Here is a 16,621-nt window from a genome sequence, read left to right as displayed (position 1 = left end):
AGCCCCATGTTCCGCGCTGGCGGACGACACTGTCATGGAGCGGCTATGCCTGTGCCAAGTGGAAGCACCACACTTGCGCTGCTGAATAAACAACTGAGGGTGCCCTAGTGGTTGCAGTAACCTTAGGAGGGGCAATAGGTTCGCCGCCCATACTCACCGCATTGTTTTCCCTACGGGGGCCGCGAGGGGCTGGGCATGGAGGATGCACCCAGGTCACGCCTGGCGCAAGCCACCTCACCAGGTCTCTCGCACTTGTTTTTCTCGTGACCCTCCCAGGAAAAGCTGGCGAGGAAAGGTATGGGGACTCCGGATTAACTCAGGCGCTGCTCACGTTTACTTCATGAGCGTTGTTTGAATGTCAAGGGGGATCCCTGAGCATCGTGACTCAGGGGCCTCACTGGTCACGTAGCCCCTCACCCCTTGGCCTCGTCCTGGTGATCTGGACGCCCCAACGGCGGCTGAGGTATGCGTCGGGTTGGGCCCTGCTGACGCAGAACACTATGGCAAACAAAAGGAAATCGAGCACTAAAAGGAAATTGCGGAGTCCCGACAATTATTACAGAACATAATGTTCCACGAATTTAAGCAGAAGTTCTCACGCCTCCATGAGGCACGATGGATGTTGCAGGGTCGAACTATGAGGAAGCACCGCCATCGCCTTGGGTGCCGTTGTCGCCCGCCTTAGGGAGCCCGTCGTCGATGACCCCGCCACCATCTTCACCGCCGGCTCCGGTTGCCGCAGTCGCATGGTCGGGGACGCAGAGGAACTTCTCCAGTAGGGCTTCCACCTGCTTCTTCATGGCCTCACCAGCAGCAATGCGGGACTTAGGAGCCACCGGTTCGGTCAGGGTGCTGAGGTCAAGGGTTGGCTCCCGGTGGTGGAGGTGGCTGAAGACACGCGTCGCGGCCGCGGTGAAGAGCGTGCGGTACTCCCCCTCCACCATGGAGTCCACTCCAACGGCGACGCCTTCAAGTGCTTCCACAATCTTGGGGAGAAGCCCAGCAAGGCCATCCTCCGATGTCGCCAACGGCTTCTTGTACCCTCCTCGTATGGGGAGTGCAGCACATTAGAGGACCTCAACTCGAGGGAGGCGAAGGCTTCGCACTCCAGGGCCGCCTTCTCCTCAGCGGCAGCGAGGGCCTTCTCCCTGGCTTCCAGTCGAGTCGTCGCCTCGAAGACTAGCTAGGCATGGGACGCCTAGGCCTTGTCCACCTCCTCCTTCAGCTTGCCCAGGCGGTCCCACTCCGCGGCTTGGTCCTTGGTTGCCTGGGCTAGCTTGGCGTCACGATCGGCAAGCGCCGCTTCGCGTCTCTTGCTGCTAGAGTCATTGGCTATGGGCAGCCTACCCCTCCGCCTCCACCCTGCTGCAGTGCTCCTTGGCAGAAGCCGCGCTGGCCAGCGCCATGTCATGAGTCGCCGTGGCCTCGCCGGCCTCCTTCCTGCTCTCCACGCTGGCAGCCTCGGACATGCCCCAAGCCGTCCTAACAGACGCGTCAGCCTGGAGCCACCCCGAGATCAACCCCATGCGTCCCACCACCATGCCCCTGTCGGCGTCCTGGAGATCGGTCCGGAGCTGATCCAGCATGGTGTAGGCTTCCTCTAGATCCCTGGGCCTCACGAGGGGGCCGCAGTTCGCTGGCACAAGGGCCTAGGGAGGAGCAAGCGCAGGCGCATGAGCTGCAATCGCCGCAGCAGGAGCAGCCGGGGGCTCTGGAGCCCCCGAACCCCCCGTGGGTGCAACGGGGACAGGCGGCTCTGGAGCCTGCTCACCCCTAGAGGTAGCCGCCTCCTGAGGCTCCACCACCGCGCTTCGAGGGGCCCGCTCCATCTCTGGGGAGCGCGAGGTGACCTCCTCCATCTGTGCCACGGTCACCGCGGCCGCGGCGAGCGGTGGTACCTCTAGCATCCTGGCTTCCTCCTTCCTCTTCTTCACTTCGGTCTCCATCCTAGTCACTGGGAGGGGAGTATTGTGGGCACAACATCAAGGATGGCAAACAAAGATAAAGTAAGATGCTCACTCGTTAGCAGCGATGTACGCCCTCTTCCTGGCCGGGGCCAGGGCGTCCCCAATCTTCCTGAGCACGGGCTTCGCCGCGTCCTGAGGATAGCCGCAGTGCGGTGGAGGCGTAACCTCGAAGAGTGGGCGCCGCACCACTTTTCTTCGGGGTCGTACGACCTTGCCTCTGCTGGGCCGGAGGAGCCGCTCCGGACCTCGTCACCACCTCGGCGGAGCATGGGGGCTCCATGACCAGGGGCTCGATGGCGTCGTCATCGTCAGAGAGGCCGCGAAGAAGCTCACCCTGAGACGGGGGAGAGATCTCCACCACGTCGTCCAAGGTCGCCTTCGAGTCATCCTCGTCCTCTTCCCTGGAGTCATCACCGGAAGACACTGGCACCGGAGGGTTGGGGAGATCGGGCGGCACGAGCCCCAGCTCATTGAAGGTGGGCATGGCGGCGACCTGGGCTGCCCCGTCGGCATGACTGTACAGCAGGATGTAGGCTGCCGGGAGGCTGCCTGGGTCCTTCTCAAGCGGGGTGTGCATGGCCTTGACCAGTTCCTCGCCCGCCAAGCCCCCTGAACGCAACCGAATGTCGTCTGTCGAAGTAATTGGACACGGATACCCTGAAGACGGCAAGACAATAAATCAAGACATCGGGGCTAGCAAAGCCCATCAGTCCGACTACCCGGTCGGCTACTAGCTGCTGACTACTCCCCCAGGATGGCTGCTGGCTGCCAGTTGCGGGCTGCGGGCTGCTGACTGCTCCCCCAGGCCGGCTGCTGACTGCTCTACCAGGCTGGCTACTGGCTGCCGACTGCTCCACTAGGCCGGTTGTTGGCTGCCGACTGCCCGGCCACCCCTGCCGGCTGCTGGCTGCCGACTGCTCCACCAGGCCGGCTACTGGCTGCCGACTGCCCGCCCGCCCCTGCCGACTGCCCGGCAGCCCCTGCCGGCTGCTGGCTGCCGACTGCTCCACCAGGCCGGCTGCTGGCTGCCGACTGCTCCAACTAGCTGATTGCCCGAAGTCAACTGCAGCCTGATGAGACACCGATGGGACGACCAGACCGCGACGTCATCTACAGTGTACCGTGTCCCCTGGGTACTGATTTATAAAGTACCCCAGAGGACAAGCATGACATGCACCATGCCACTAGCCATGCCTACATAGCTTGGCTTGTAAACTACCCAAGGTAGCTTACAACCAAAGCCACTACCACCCATGCCAACTCCTATATATATATAGGCACACATCCGTCCATCAGGGGATGGACTCACACACACACACACAAGAAAGCTAGCTAGCAAGAGGGCTAGCCAGCCAGCCATCCACACACATACACATGCATACATGCCCACGGGCACACACCCATTTAGGCAGCCCCATGCCACTTGGCCACTAGAGCTTGCATGCTCATCCGGCCACCCGCATATATACGAGGCCAGATGCCTACGACACTGACCTCAGATACAGCTCCAGGAGCACCTTGTACTGCCCGATGTACACCCCAGATATATACTCAGACATGCAGGAGTAGGGGTGTTATCTCTCTGGAGAGCTCCGAACCTAGGTAAAGTAGCGCGTGTTACTCGCATACCCATCCCTGGATATTCCGGCAGCAGTCCTGCCCGCACACTAAGCCACCTTGTGGCATATGTCGTCTTGCACCCCCCCATGAGAATACCACGACATCGTCCTCGACGCCCTTGAGCTCCCACATGGGACACATGTGTGCTTGGAGCGGGGCCAGGCGCTGCGTCAGGAACTCCTTGACGAGCATGGCCCCCGTCAGTGCCCCAGGCTCCATGTGCAACCTCATCTTCCTCGGGACCGGCGCCGCCCGGGGTTGGTGAGCTTCTCATGACCCCACTGATCCAGCTTCTCCGGCAGCTCGGTCGGCAATTCCAGCCACGCGTGGAGTCCCCTGGCGTTCATGAAGAACCACTTGCGCCAGAAGTTCTCCAACTTCTTCCCGGCCCTCATGAGTGCATTGCCGCTGTGGACCGCGGCGAAGGAGACGCAACCAGAGCGCTGGTTCGGGTCATGCATCCGGAGGTAGAAGAAGTGGCGGAGGAGCGCGGCGGAGGGCATCACACTGACAAATGCCTCATAGTAGAAGGCAAAGATGGACAAAAGAAGGATGGAGTTGGGCTGGAGGTGCAGAGCATAAACCTGGTAGTGGTCGAGGATGGCGGTGAAGAACCCGGAGAAAGGCAGGACGAGCCCTGCAAAGATGATGTGGAGGAAGAAGGGATAGAACATCTCCGCCAAGGTCCTAGGGTCAGCGGAGCCGGCCAGGAGCATCGTCTCATTCTGTTCATTGTGGTTGCTCGTCGTCAGCGGGAGCGCGGCGGCGAGGTGTCTCTCCTCGATGATGGAGGATGTGCTGAGGGCATGCGCTTGAGAAGAGGAGGACCCCATGGCTGCCTTTCCGGATGCCATCTGCATAGTCTTGGAAGGAAAGACACGGAAAGGGGGAGCAATTCCACCAGATCTAGAGGCGCTCTCGGCAGGAGGAAAGGGGATCTAGAGCAAGGCGAAGAGAAGGCAATGAAGGCTCGGCGGCGGCGGCAGCCTTTTTGTTAGCATAGGCAGTTGCTGAAGCAACATGGGGAAGTGGAGACGCCCACGTCCCATCAAGCTCCACGCATCGGCTCGGTCCGCAGGCGATTGGGGCCCGCGGCACTTCGCCCTTGCCCTTTGGCTTTGCCCGAAGCCAAGTCCAAGCGCGCCTTGGGCCCGTGGGCTACTATCGGCATTTTGGGAACCAGTGTACCTAGACTTCCCTGCGTGTGGCCCATGGCGTGGCTCCATCGATGGCCTGGTACGACCCATCTTCAATGCCTCCAAGACAAGACCCTCGCGAGGGGCCAAGCCTCATGAGGCGGACGACATCAAGACCTCAGGAGGGAGCGGCCTCCCCAGGCTGGCTCCCGAGGAGCGGAGATTTCTATGTTGGCGCCCATCTCATGATGTTGAGGTGACGCCAACCATGTTGACCAAGGCCAGGCAGGCGCGGTGGGTGCAGAGGAGTAGGTTCCCTATTTGGTGCTAAGGATGCAAGCGCAGGCACGGGGTCCCGAGGAATCAGCCAACGGTTTCCATTCTCGTGCAACAATACCAAGATCGCCAAGATGGCAGGACAGGTGTCATCACTGAGCCCACCACAATGTCATGACCAAAAGCTTTGCAGGCGAAGACCACCTTTCGCTAGGATAGGATGTACTACTTGCCCCCCTTCAAAATTAGCCACTGTGGGATTCCTTCCCGCCTTCGTTTGGGGGAAGAGGACCGAGGCCACTATAAATATAGCTTAGCCACCACCGTAGAAAGAGAGAGCTCTGGCTGGATCAGATCCACACCTCGCTAGTTCACACTCACACCAGAGCAGACCTCGTGCGGTTGTTCTTACCTTGTAGTAGTTCATCCTCAGCCCCTCGTGAGGCTAATCCACCACAAAGCAGGAGTAGGGTATTACACCGCAAGGTGGCCTGAACCTGGGTAAACTATTGTGTCCCTCTTCTTTCTTCTTCATCGAGCTAGGCAGTAGGGGTTACGAACTTGTTGGCTAGGGAGGTTGAGTTCTTCACACACGCCCCAGAGTTCGAACCTTTCTTGGGTCTGCGCAGCCCTGAATCCGACAATAGTAGATGGGCAATTCCCCTTCTTTGTGTTCCTAAGAAAGGAGGTACAACTGTTGTTCCTAATGATAAAAATGAACCCGCCCCACAAGGAATTGTAACTGGTAATAGGCTGTTAATTAATTTCGGGAAATTAAACAAAAGCTACTAGAAAAGATCATTAACCCTTGCCTTTTATTGATCAAATGTTAGAAAGATTGTCTAAGCATAGACACTTTTGTTCCCTTGATGGATATTCTGGTTTCTCTCAAATTTCTGTGTCAGAAGAAGATCAAGAGAAAACTACTTGTACTTGTCCTTTTGGAACTTAGTCTTATAGACACATGCCTTTTGGTTTATGTAATGCACCTGCTACTAATTTTCAAAGATGTATGGCTGGGATATTCTCTGATTTTTGTGAAAGATTGTTGAGGTATTCATGGATGAATTTTCCATTTAAGGGGCTTATTTTCATGATTTCTTAAGCAACCTTGATCGAGTTTTGCAGTGATGTGAAGAAACTAATCTTGTCTTGAATTGGGAGAACTGTCACTCTATGGTGAACGAACGTATAGTGCTTGGGCATAAAATATCTGAACGAGGTATTGAAGTAGATAAAGCTAAAGTTGATGCAATTGAGAAAATGCCATGTCCTAAAGATATTGAAGGTATAAGAAGTTTACTTGGTCATGCTAGTTTCTATAAGAGATTCATTAAAGACTTCCCTAAAATTTCTAGGGATCTTACTAATCTCTCGCAAAAAGATGCTCCGTTTGTTTTTGATGATTATTGCGTAGAAGCCTTTGAAATACTTAAGAAAGCCTTAATCTCTGCACCCATTATTCAACCACCTGATTGGAACCTACCTTTTGAAATTATGTGTGATGCTAGTGTTTATGATGTTGGTGATGTTATAGGACAAATAGTTGATAAGAAATTGAATGTTATTCATTATGCTAGAATAACTCTAGACAGTGCTCAAAGAAATTGTGCTACTATTGAGAAAGAATTTTTAATAGTTGTGTTTGCATGTGATAAATTCAGATCTTATGTTGTTGATTATAAAGTAATTGTTCACACCGATCATGCTTCTATTAAATATCTTATTGAAAATAAAGATGTTAAACCTAGGTTAATTAGGTGGGTTCTTTTGCTAGAATTTGACTTGCATATTATTGATAGAAAGGGAGTTGAGAATCTCGTAGCTGATAATTTGTCTCAAGTGAAAAATGTTCTTGATGACCCACTACCAATTAGTGATAGTTTTCCTAATGAACAATTAGTTGTTATAAATGCTTCTCGGAATACTTCTTGGTATGTAGACTATGCCAATTACATTGTTGCAAAATATATACCACCTACTTTCACATACTAACAAAAGAAAAGGATCTTATTTGATTTAAGACATTACTTTTGGGATGACCCACATCTTTATAAATAAGGAGTTATTAGACTTTGTGTACTTGAGCATGAACAAGAACAAATCCTAAGGGAGTGTCATTCTAGGGCATACAAAGGATACCAAGCTGGAGATAGAACCGCACATAAGGTATTACAATCTGGTTTTAATTGGCCTACTTTTTTCAAGGATGCACGTAAATTTTTCTTATCTTGTGATGAATGTCAAGGAATTGGTAATATTGGTAGACGTGAGGAAATTCCTATGAATTATTCACTTGTTATTGAACCATTTGATGTTTGGGGATTTGATTATATGGGACATTTTCCTTCCTCTAAAGGGTATACACATATTTTAGTCGCTGTTGATTATGTTACTCAGTGGGTAGAAGCTATTCCAACTAGTAGTGTTGATCATAACACTTATATTAAAATACTCAAATAAGTTGTTTTCCTGAGGTTTGGAGTCCCTAGATATTTATTGACTGATGGTGGTGTTGGGGAACGTAGCATGCAATTTCAAAAAAGTTCCTAAGCTCACGCAAGATCTATCTAGGAGATGCATAGCAACGAGAGGGGGAGAGTGTGTCTACATACCCTCGTAGACTGAAAGCGGAAGCGTTTGACAATGCGGTTGATGTAGTCGAACTTCTGCTCGTTCTGACCAATCAAGAACCGAACGTACGGCACCTCCGAGTTCTGCACACGTTCAGCTCGATGACGTCCCTCGAACTCTTGATCCAGCAAAGTTTCAAGGGAGAGTTCCGTCAGCACGACGGCGTGGTGACGGTGATGGTGAAGTAATCCACGCATGGCTTCGCCTAAGCACTACGAAGATATGACCAGAGACGTAAACTGTGAAGGGGGGCGCCGCACACAGCTAACAATTGTTGGTCAGTGTTCTAGCGGTGCCCCCCTTCATATATATATATATATATATATATATATATATATATATATATATATATATATATATATATATAGCCAAGTAGGAGGAATCCTGCTTGGGCACCTCCCAATTTGGCCTCCCCCCTTTCCTATTCCTATTTGGAGTAGGAAAGGAAGAGGGGGAATCCTATTCCCCTTTTCCTTTCCTCCTTCCCCTTTTCTACTCCAATTTGGCCAGCCCATATGGGAGGGGCGCACCAGGCCCTTAGGGGCTGGTCTGTCCCCCTCTTGGCCCATTAAGGCCCATGTAGTTGCTGGGGGGATGCCCGGAACCCCTTTCGATGACCCGATATGTACCCGGTACCCCCGGAACACTTTCCGTGTCTGAATATCATCGTCCAATATATGAATCTTTACCTCCTGACCATTTTGAGACTCCTCATCATGTCTGTCATCTCGTCTGGGACTCCGAAAAACATTCGGTCACCAAATCACATAACACATATAATACAAAATCGTCATCGAACATCAAGCGTGCGGACCCTACGGGTTCGAGAACTATGTAGACATGACCGAGACACCTCTCCAGTTAACAACCAATAACGGAACTTGGATGCTCATATTGGTTCCCACATATTTTATGAAGATCTTTATTGGTCGTACCATAATGACAACATACGTTATTCCCTTTGTCATCGGTATGTTACTTGCCCGAGATTCGATCGTCGATATCTTCATACCAAGTTCAATCTTGTTACCGGTGTCGGCGTTCTAGGAACGGGGGTCCCTAGACTTGTCTTCCTGCGACCCGCGGCGTGGCTCCACCATCGGCTCTGTACGGCCCATCTTCACTAGCAAACACTCAAGACCCTCGCGAGGGGCCAGGCCTCACAAGGCGGACGACACAAGACCTCCTCAGGGGCGGCCTCACCAGGCTGGCTCACGAGGGGCGGAGAGATCAAGGCTAGGGACACTTCGCGAGGTTTGTGTGACGCAAGCCATCACGACTGGAGCCAGGCGGGCGCCAGCACACGCAGTGTCCTCGTTTCCTCTTTGGTGCTAAAGACGCAAGCGCGGGCGAGGAGTCCCGAGGCAGCAGGAAAAGGTTTCCATATCGGTGCAACAAGACCAAGACCAGCAGGACGGCAGGACGGAGGTCACCGTGGAGCCCAAGACGGCGTCACCACCAGAGCCTTTGGCAGGCGAAGACTACTTTTGTTAGGATAGCTTGTACTAGCTGTCCTCCTTCAAATTGGCCATTGTGGGATCCCTTCCCTCCTAATATTTGGGGAGAGGACCCAGTCCTTTATATATAGGACTAGCCACCACCATAGTAGGGGGCGAATGATTCGATCGGCTTATCTAGAGAGAGAGAGAATCCTCAACCACACAAGCTCACCAAACACAAGAACACCTCTCCTAGGGAGGCTGTTCTTCCCTTGTAACTGTTCATCCTCAGCCCAAGAGGCAATCCACCACACCACACTAGAGTAGGGTATTACACCACAACGGTGGCCCGAACCAGTATAAATCTTGTGTCTCTCGTTCTTTGGGTTCGTCGAGCTAGGCCGTGAGATCGTGGAGTGTGTGAGCTAGAGAGGGGGAAAGATCTTTGTGTGCACCCCAGTGTTCGAACCTCAAGGGTTTTGCTAGAACCCGAAATCCGACATTTGGTGCCAGGTAGGGGTGCGCTGAAGCCTTGCCCCCCCCCCCCCGATGGTCTCACCTCTCCGACCGACTCCCATGGACGCCGCCTCTTCTCTGACAGGATCAACGGGCGCCCTCTGCAGCGCCGAGGGGCTCCGGGCCTTCACCCCCGCCTTGCGGTGGGTACAGTGGCCGCACAAGTTCAAGCCAGAGATGCCGCCCCATTACGATGGTGCAGCGGATCCGGCGGCCTTTCTGCTGGCGTACGAGGAGGCCATACCGGAGGCCGGGGCGACGATAAAGACATGGCCAACTGGCTCCCAATGGCCCTCGCTGGCGTGGCACGCGCCTAGCTCCTCCATCTTCTGGAATCTTTTATGGCCTCCTCGGAGGAGCTACGCGACCTCTTCATCACGCGCTTCGCGGAACCAGCACCCCCCGTCGTCGCAGCTCTCCTCGATGGCTCACGGGCACCGCCCTCGGACCGTCACACCAAGCCGTTCTTTCGCCAGATCAGCGCCGCCTCCACGCGGCAGGGGGCTCCCCAGGTTGGGCGACACCCAAGGCCGACCTGATCTTCGACTCAAGGGATCACCCTGTCACCACTGTCGGCTCGGGCGTGCTTCTGATGCTTTGCATGCCCACCATCTGCAGCGTAGCCGTCACCAAGACCCTCATCGACGGTGGCGCCGGCCTCAACATGCTCTCAGTGGAGGCTTTTAGCCTCCTTCACGTAGCACTTGAGTGGTTCCGCCCCAGCAAGCCTTTCTCCGAGGTCGACGGCGGCTCCTCCAACCCCCTAGGGCAGATCCGTCTCCTTGTGACCTTCGGCACACGCGACAACTACCACACCAAGCTGATTGACTTCGACATTGCCCGCATTAGCTTGCCATACAATGCCATTCTCGGGTACCCGGCGCTGGCCCAATTCATGGCGGCTACCCATCCTGCATACAACCTCATGAAGATGCCAGGGAGCAAGGGCGTCCTCACAGTGGCCGGAGACACCAAGGAAGTCTTGGCGGCCCTCAAACTCGCCTTCAGGCCACAGCGGCAGCTTGTCTGGACGGCAAGGCCATGCCCAGGGCCAAGGGGGATGCGCCGACCAAGAAGAAGCATCTATTCACTCAAGGCCAAGCCAAGACGAAGCAGATACTGGTCGACGCAGACGGGGCCTCTAGCGCTACCTTTACCATAGGCGCCGACCTCGCCCTAGATCAAGAAAAGGAGTTGGTGGACTTCTTGCGAGCGAACAAGGAAGTATTCACCTGGGAGCCTAAGCAGCTAGTTGGGGTCCCGAGAGGAGTGATTGAGCATCATCTGAGGGTGTGCCCCAATGTGCGCCCTGTGAAGCAGAAGGCGAGGCGACAATCCATGGAGAAGCAGTCTTTCATCGTTCAGGAAACTCGCAAGCTGGAGGCAGCAGGAGTCATTCACGAGGTCCGGTACCCAGAGTGGCTGGCAAACCCAGTCGTCATGCCGAAGAAACGAGGGAAGGAACGCATGTGTTTCGACTTCACCAACCTCAACAAAGCCTGCCCTCAAGACCCATTCCCCCGGCCACGCATCGACAAGATTGTCGATTCCACCGCGGAGTGTGATCTTCTATGTTTCCTGGATGCGTTCTCAGGCTACCACCAGATCAAGATGGCGGTGGAAGATGTGGAGAAAACGGCTTTGTTTACCCCATGCAGGGTATACTGCTACACTTGCATGCCATTCAGACTGCGTAACGCAGGAGCAACCTTCCAGCGACTGATGCACATCGCCTTGGGGTGGCAGCTCGGGAGGAACGCTAAGGCCTACGTCGACGACATTGTGGTAAAGTCTCGGGAGGCGAGAAATTTGATTCAGGACCTGGAGGAGACCTCTGCGAGCCTGCGGTAGGTGGATTTGCGGCTCAGTCCGGAGAAGTGCGTGTTTGGTATCCCTTCCGGCAAGCTGCTGGGCTTCCTCGTGTCCCACAGAGGGATCGAGGCTAACCCGGAGAAGGTCAAGGCAATCGAAGACATGAGCCCACCACAAAACCTCAAGGAGATGCAGAAGCTTGCAGGCTGCATGTGAAAGTGCAACTATCCCTAGGTGGTTTTGGTAATTCATAACAACATATAGCTCATTGAGCTAATGCTATTCCAAGATAATTATTTCAGGAAATCTCAATGATTGGCATGGCATGGATGTGAAAGTGGAACCCTCAAAATGCTAAGGACAAAGGATTGGCTCAAGCTCAAAAGCTCAAGACTCTTCATTTTATATTTTAGTGATCCAAGATCACATTGAGTCTTTAGGAAAAGCCAATACTATCAAGGAGGGATGAGGTGTTGCTTAATGAGCCTCTTGCTTCATGTGCTTAGTGATATGCTCCAAAACCCTCAACTACTTTCCCATATCCACATATGACCTAAACCCTAAGCCAAACTCGGTCCTACCGATTCTTCCTATCCGGCGCCACCGAGTTTTCATTTGTCATAAGCCACTGCCAAACCCTAGCAATTCGGTCCTACCGATAGGGATCTCGGTCTCACCGAGATGGGGTTGCAAACTCTCTTGTTTCCCTTTCGTAACTTTTCGGTCTCACCGAAAGAGCGAATCGGTCCCACCGAGATTGCAATGTAAATTCAGTGTTTCCCCTTTGTAACTTTTCGGTCTCACCGAAAGAGCAAATCGGTCCCACCGAGTTTGCCTGACCAACTCTCTGGTTAGCTAATTACCAAATTCGGTCTCACCGAGTTTGTGTAATCGGTCTCACCGAGATTACGTTATGCCCAAACCCTAACCATATCGGTCCTACCGAGTTGCATGTCAGTCCCACCGAAAATCTCTAACGGTCACTAGGTTTACATTTTCGGTCCGACCGAGTTTGTTGATTCGGTCCCACCGAGATTGGAAACTGTGTGTAACGGTTGGATTTTGTGTGGAGGCTATATATACCCCTCCACCTCCTCTTCATTCGTGGAGAGAGCCATCAGAACACATACACAATTCCAACTCATATGTTCTGAGAGAGAACCACCTACTCATGTGTTGAGACCAAGATATTCCATTCCTACCATATGAATCTTGATCTCTAGCCTTCCCAAGTTGCTTTCCACTCAAATCTTCTTTCCACCAAATCCAAATCCTATGAGAGAGAGTTGAGTGTTGGGGAGACTATCATTTGAAGCACAAGAGCAAGGAGTTCATTACCTACACACCATTTGTTACTTCTTGGAGAGTGGTGTCTCCTAGATTGGCTAGGTGTCACTTGGGAGCCTCCGACAAGATTGTGGAGTTGAACCAAGGAGTTTGTAAGGGCAAGGAGATCGCCTACTTCGTGAAGATCTACCGCTAGTGAGGCAAGTCCTGTTGGGCGATGGCCATGGTGGGATAGACAAGGTTGCTTCTTCGTGGACCCTTTGTGGGTGGTTGCTTCTTCGTGGACCCTTCGTGGGTGGAGCCCTGTGTGGACTCGCGCAACCGTTACCCTTGGGTGGAGCCCTGTGTGGACTCGCGCAACCGTTACCCTTCGTGGGTTGAAGTCTCCATCAACGTGGATGTAGGATAGCACCACCTATCCGAACCACGGGAAAAACATCCGTGTCTCCAATTGCGTTTGAATTCTCCAAACCCTTCCCTTTACATTCTTGCAAGTTGCATGCTTTACTTTCCGCTGCCTATATACTCTTTGCATGCTTGCTTGAATTATGTGATGATTGCTTGACTTGTCCTAAATTAGCTAAAATCTGCCAAGAACTAAAATTGGGAAAAGGTTAAGTTTTTATTTGGTCAAGTAGTCTAATCACCCCCCTCTAGACATACTTTCGATCCTACAAGTGGTATCAGAGCTTTGGTCTCCATTTGCTTTGATCTCCATAGCTTTGGTGGTCATAGCCTTGGTTTCACAACCTAGGAGAGTATGGCGTCTAGCGAGGGAAATTATCACCGTAGAGGTCCCTACTTTTATGGTACTAATTTTGCTAGTTGGAAGCATAAAATGAAAATGCATATTCTTGGACATAACCCCGCCGTTTGGGCTATTGTGTGTGTTGGCTTGCAAGGTGACTTCTTTGATGGGAGAGAACCAAACCGTGAAGCTACCGCGGATGAGTTGAAGATGTTGCAATACAATGCTCAAGCTTGTGATATTCTCTTCAACGGATTGTGCCCCGAAGAATTCAACAAAATCAGCCGTCTTGAGAATGCAAAGGAAATTTGGGACACTTTGATTGATATGCACGAAGGTACCGACTCCGTCAAGGAATCCAAGTTGGATGTGCTTCAAAGACAACTTGACAAGTTCAAGATGAAGGATGGTGAAGGTGTCGCTGAAATGTACTCTAGGCTTGCTCTCATCACAAATGAAATTGCCGGCTTAGGAAGTGAAGAGATGACCGATAGATTCATCATCAAGAAGATTCTAAGAGCCTTGGATGGAAAATATGATACCGTGTGCACATTGATCCAAATGATGCCAAATTACAAAGATCTCAAGCCAATGGAGGTGATTGGAAGAGTTGTTGCTCATGAGATGTCACTTAAGGATAAAGAGGAACTTCACAACAAATCAAGTGGTGCCTATAAGGCCTCATGTGAAGCCCCTACATCATCAAGTGAGAAACAAGACTTCAATGAAGAATTGAGCTTAATGGTGAAGAACTTCGACAAGTTCTACAAGAGTAGAAGCAAAGATAGAAGCTTCAAGTCAAGGTCCTACAATGACAAAAGATCTTCTAGTCGAGAGCGAAACTGCTACAATTGTGGAAGACCCGGACACTATTCAAATGAGTGTACGGCTCCCTACAAGAGAAGAGAAGATTCTCCAAAAAGAAGAAGCAAAGAATCACCAGCAAGAGAGAGGAGTAGAGATGATCGTTATGAACGAAGATACTCACGGAGAAGCAAGGATTCGGAAAGGAAGGAAAAATCATCAAGGAGCTACACAAGACGAAGACATCAAGCTCATGTTGGTGAATGGGTATCCGGCTCCGACTCCGACAGCCACTCCGAGAGAAGTTATCACTCCGACTCCGAAGATACTCAAGATGAAGGTGTTGCCGGTCTAGCACTTGTGTCAACCAACTCCTACGACATATTTGACTCACCAAATGAAGGAATTGGAAGATGCTTCATGGCCAAAGGTCCTAAGGTAACACACCCCGAGTATGTTGATTTCAATAGTGATGAAGATGACTTGTTAGGTGATGATTTGCTTGTTGACAACTCTAGTGATGAATACTACGATGAAACGTCAATTAATCATGCTAATCAAGATAAAACGAATGACAATGATAAGGAGAAGATTGAGGCTCTAACTAAAGAACTAAACACTCTTAAGTTAGCTCATGAAACTATCTTCGAAGATCATCAAGAACTTTTAAGAGCTCATGAGAAATTACGCTTTGAAAAGCTCAATCTTGAGCAAGAGCATGAGTTCTTAAAAGCAATCAATGATGATCTCCGCAAGAAAAGTTCTTCTTCCATTGCCAAGCGTTTACTCTTATCCACTTACATGCCTCAAGTCAAGTCTAGTAACAAGAACAAGAAAGATTCTTCCTCTAGTAGTAACAATGATCATGCTAAATCCAATATTGTTGCTTCTAGTAGTTCTCTTGATTCCACTAATGATTCTCTTAGCCAAGTTACACTTGAGCAAGAAAATAGTTTATTGAAGGTAATTATAGAGAAAGGAGTGTACAAAAGCCTTGCCGGGAGTAAGCAATTTGAGGAAATTGTGCGCAAGCAAGGAATGCACCGGAAGAATCAAGGTGTTGGTTTTGAACGAAAGTTCAATGCCAATGGAGTTGAGTGGGAAGAAGATCAATACCCCAAGACAAAGTTTATTCCTCAACAAGAGAAGTATGATACTTCTTTCAAGGGGACACAAGCTCAAGATGATCTTCCACCACAAGACTACAAGCAAAAAGGGAAGGACAAGCTTCAAGAGGAAATTGATGCATTTGAAGAAGCTCCAAAGACCTTAGTCAAGTGGATTCCCAAGACTACTTCAAGTTCCACTTCATCAAGTACGACTACGACTCCAAGGATTCCCATCAAGATGATGTGGATCCAAAAGAAGAAGAACTAGAGAGTTCTTGAGGGTGACTCCGCCAACATACTTCACTCTTATCATTTTGGCAAGAACAAGTGCAATCAACTTCCACATCTTGCACTAGTTCAAGGAGTCACAAACCCTCTTGTTGGTAAGACAAGGGACAAGGTAACCTAAAAGTTTTCACGGACATCATCTTGTGTGTGCATCACTCTATGTCTATGGATATCCTTGTTTGTTCCTTGTGGGACTAACCCATGTAGGTATTGAAAGTGCAATTCACTCAAATGGATAGCTCCAAGTGATCTACATCAACATTGAGCATCCACATCTTCAACATCTACATGAAGTCATCATCGACAAAACCCAAGGTTAGTTCATCCCTCTTAGGGGGGATATCACATCTAGGGGGAGCTTTACTCTAAGACTTGAGCTAAAGCAACTCTAAAGATGTGAACACAACAATGCTTTATGTAAAAGTGGTAACCCCACTTGAGCTTAAACGATGAGTATGACCTATGATCAATTGTTCTCACTTGACTCCTAAGTCAATATACTCATATATAGATGACCTAGTCATCGCAAATTGCTTGATAGATGCTAGAATTGGTTGTGCATGCCTTGTCACATATTTCATTTGCCATCCTATTGTGTGAGCATGCTGGTTGCATCTTTTACTCATTCGAGGACATCCACTTGTTGTTTTGATTGTTTGGTTTTATCTTCTTCTGCCAAGTGGATGGACAAGAATGCCTAAGAACCTCCTCTAGCTATCTATGCTTTTCTCGTCTCAAACTCTATTCATGCTGCATCACAAAATTTGATCAAGTCAGATTCAAACCACTCTGTGTGAGGAGCGCTCGGAGTCCCCGATTCGTCATAGACTTAAACTTCCAAAACCTCTTTATGATTCTCGGTCTGACCGATACCCCACTTTCGGTCCTACCGAGATCATTAAGTTGATCTAGGTTTTCGATCTCGGTGCAACCGATTTGAACATTTCGGTCACACCGAGTTTCAGTAACTGCCTGCAGTTATGAA

The sequence above is a fragment of the Triticum urartu genome, chromosome 1 (assembly GCF_003073215.2).
Source record: "Triticum urartu cultivar G1812 chromosome 1, Tu2.1, whole genome shotgun sequence".
NCBI classification, from domain to species: Eukaryota; Viridiplantae; Streptophyta; class Magnoliopsida; order Poales; family Poaceae; genus Triticum; species Triticum urartu.
Note: the sequence above shows the minus strand (reverse complement) of the source record.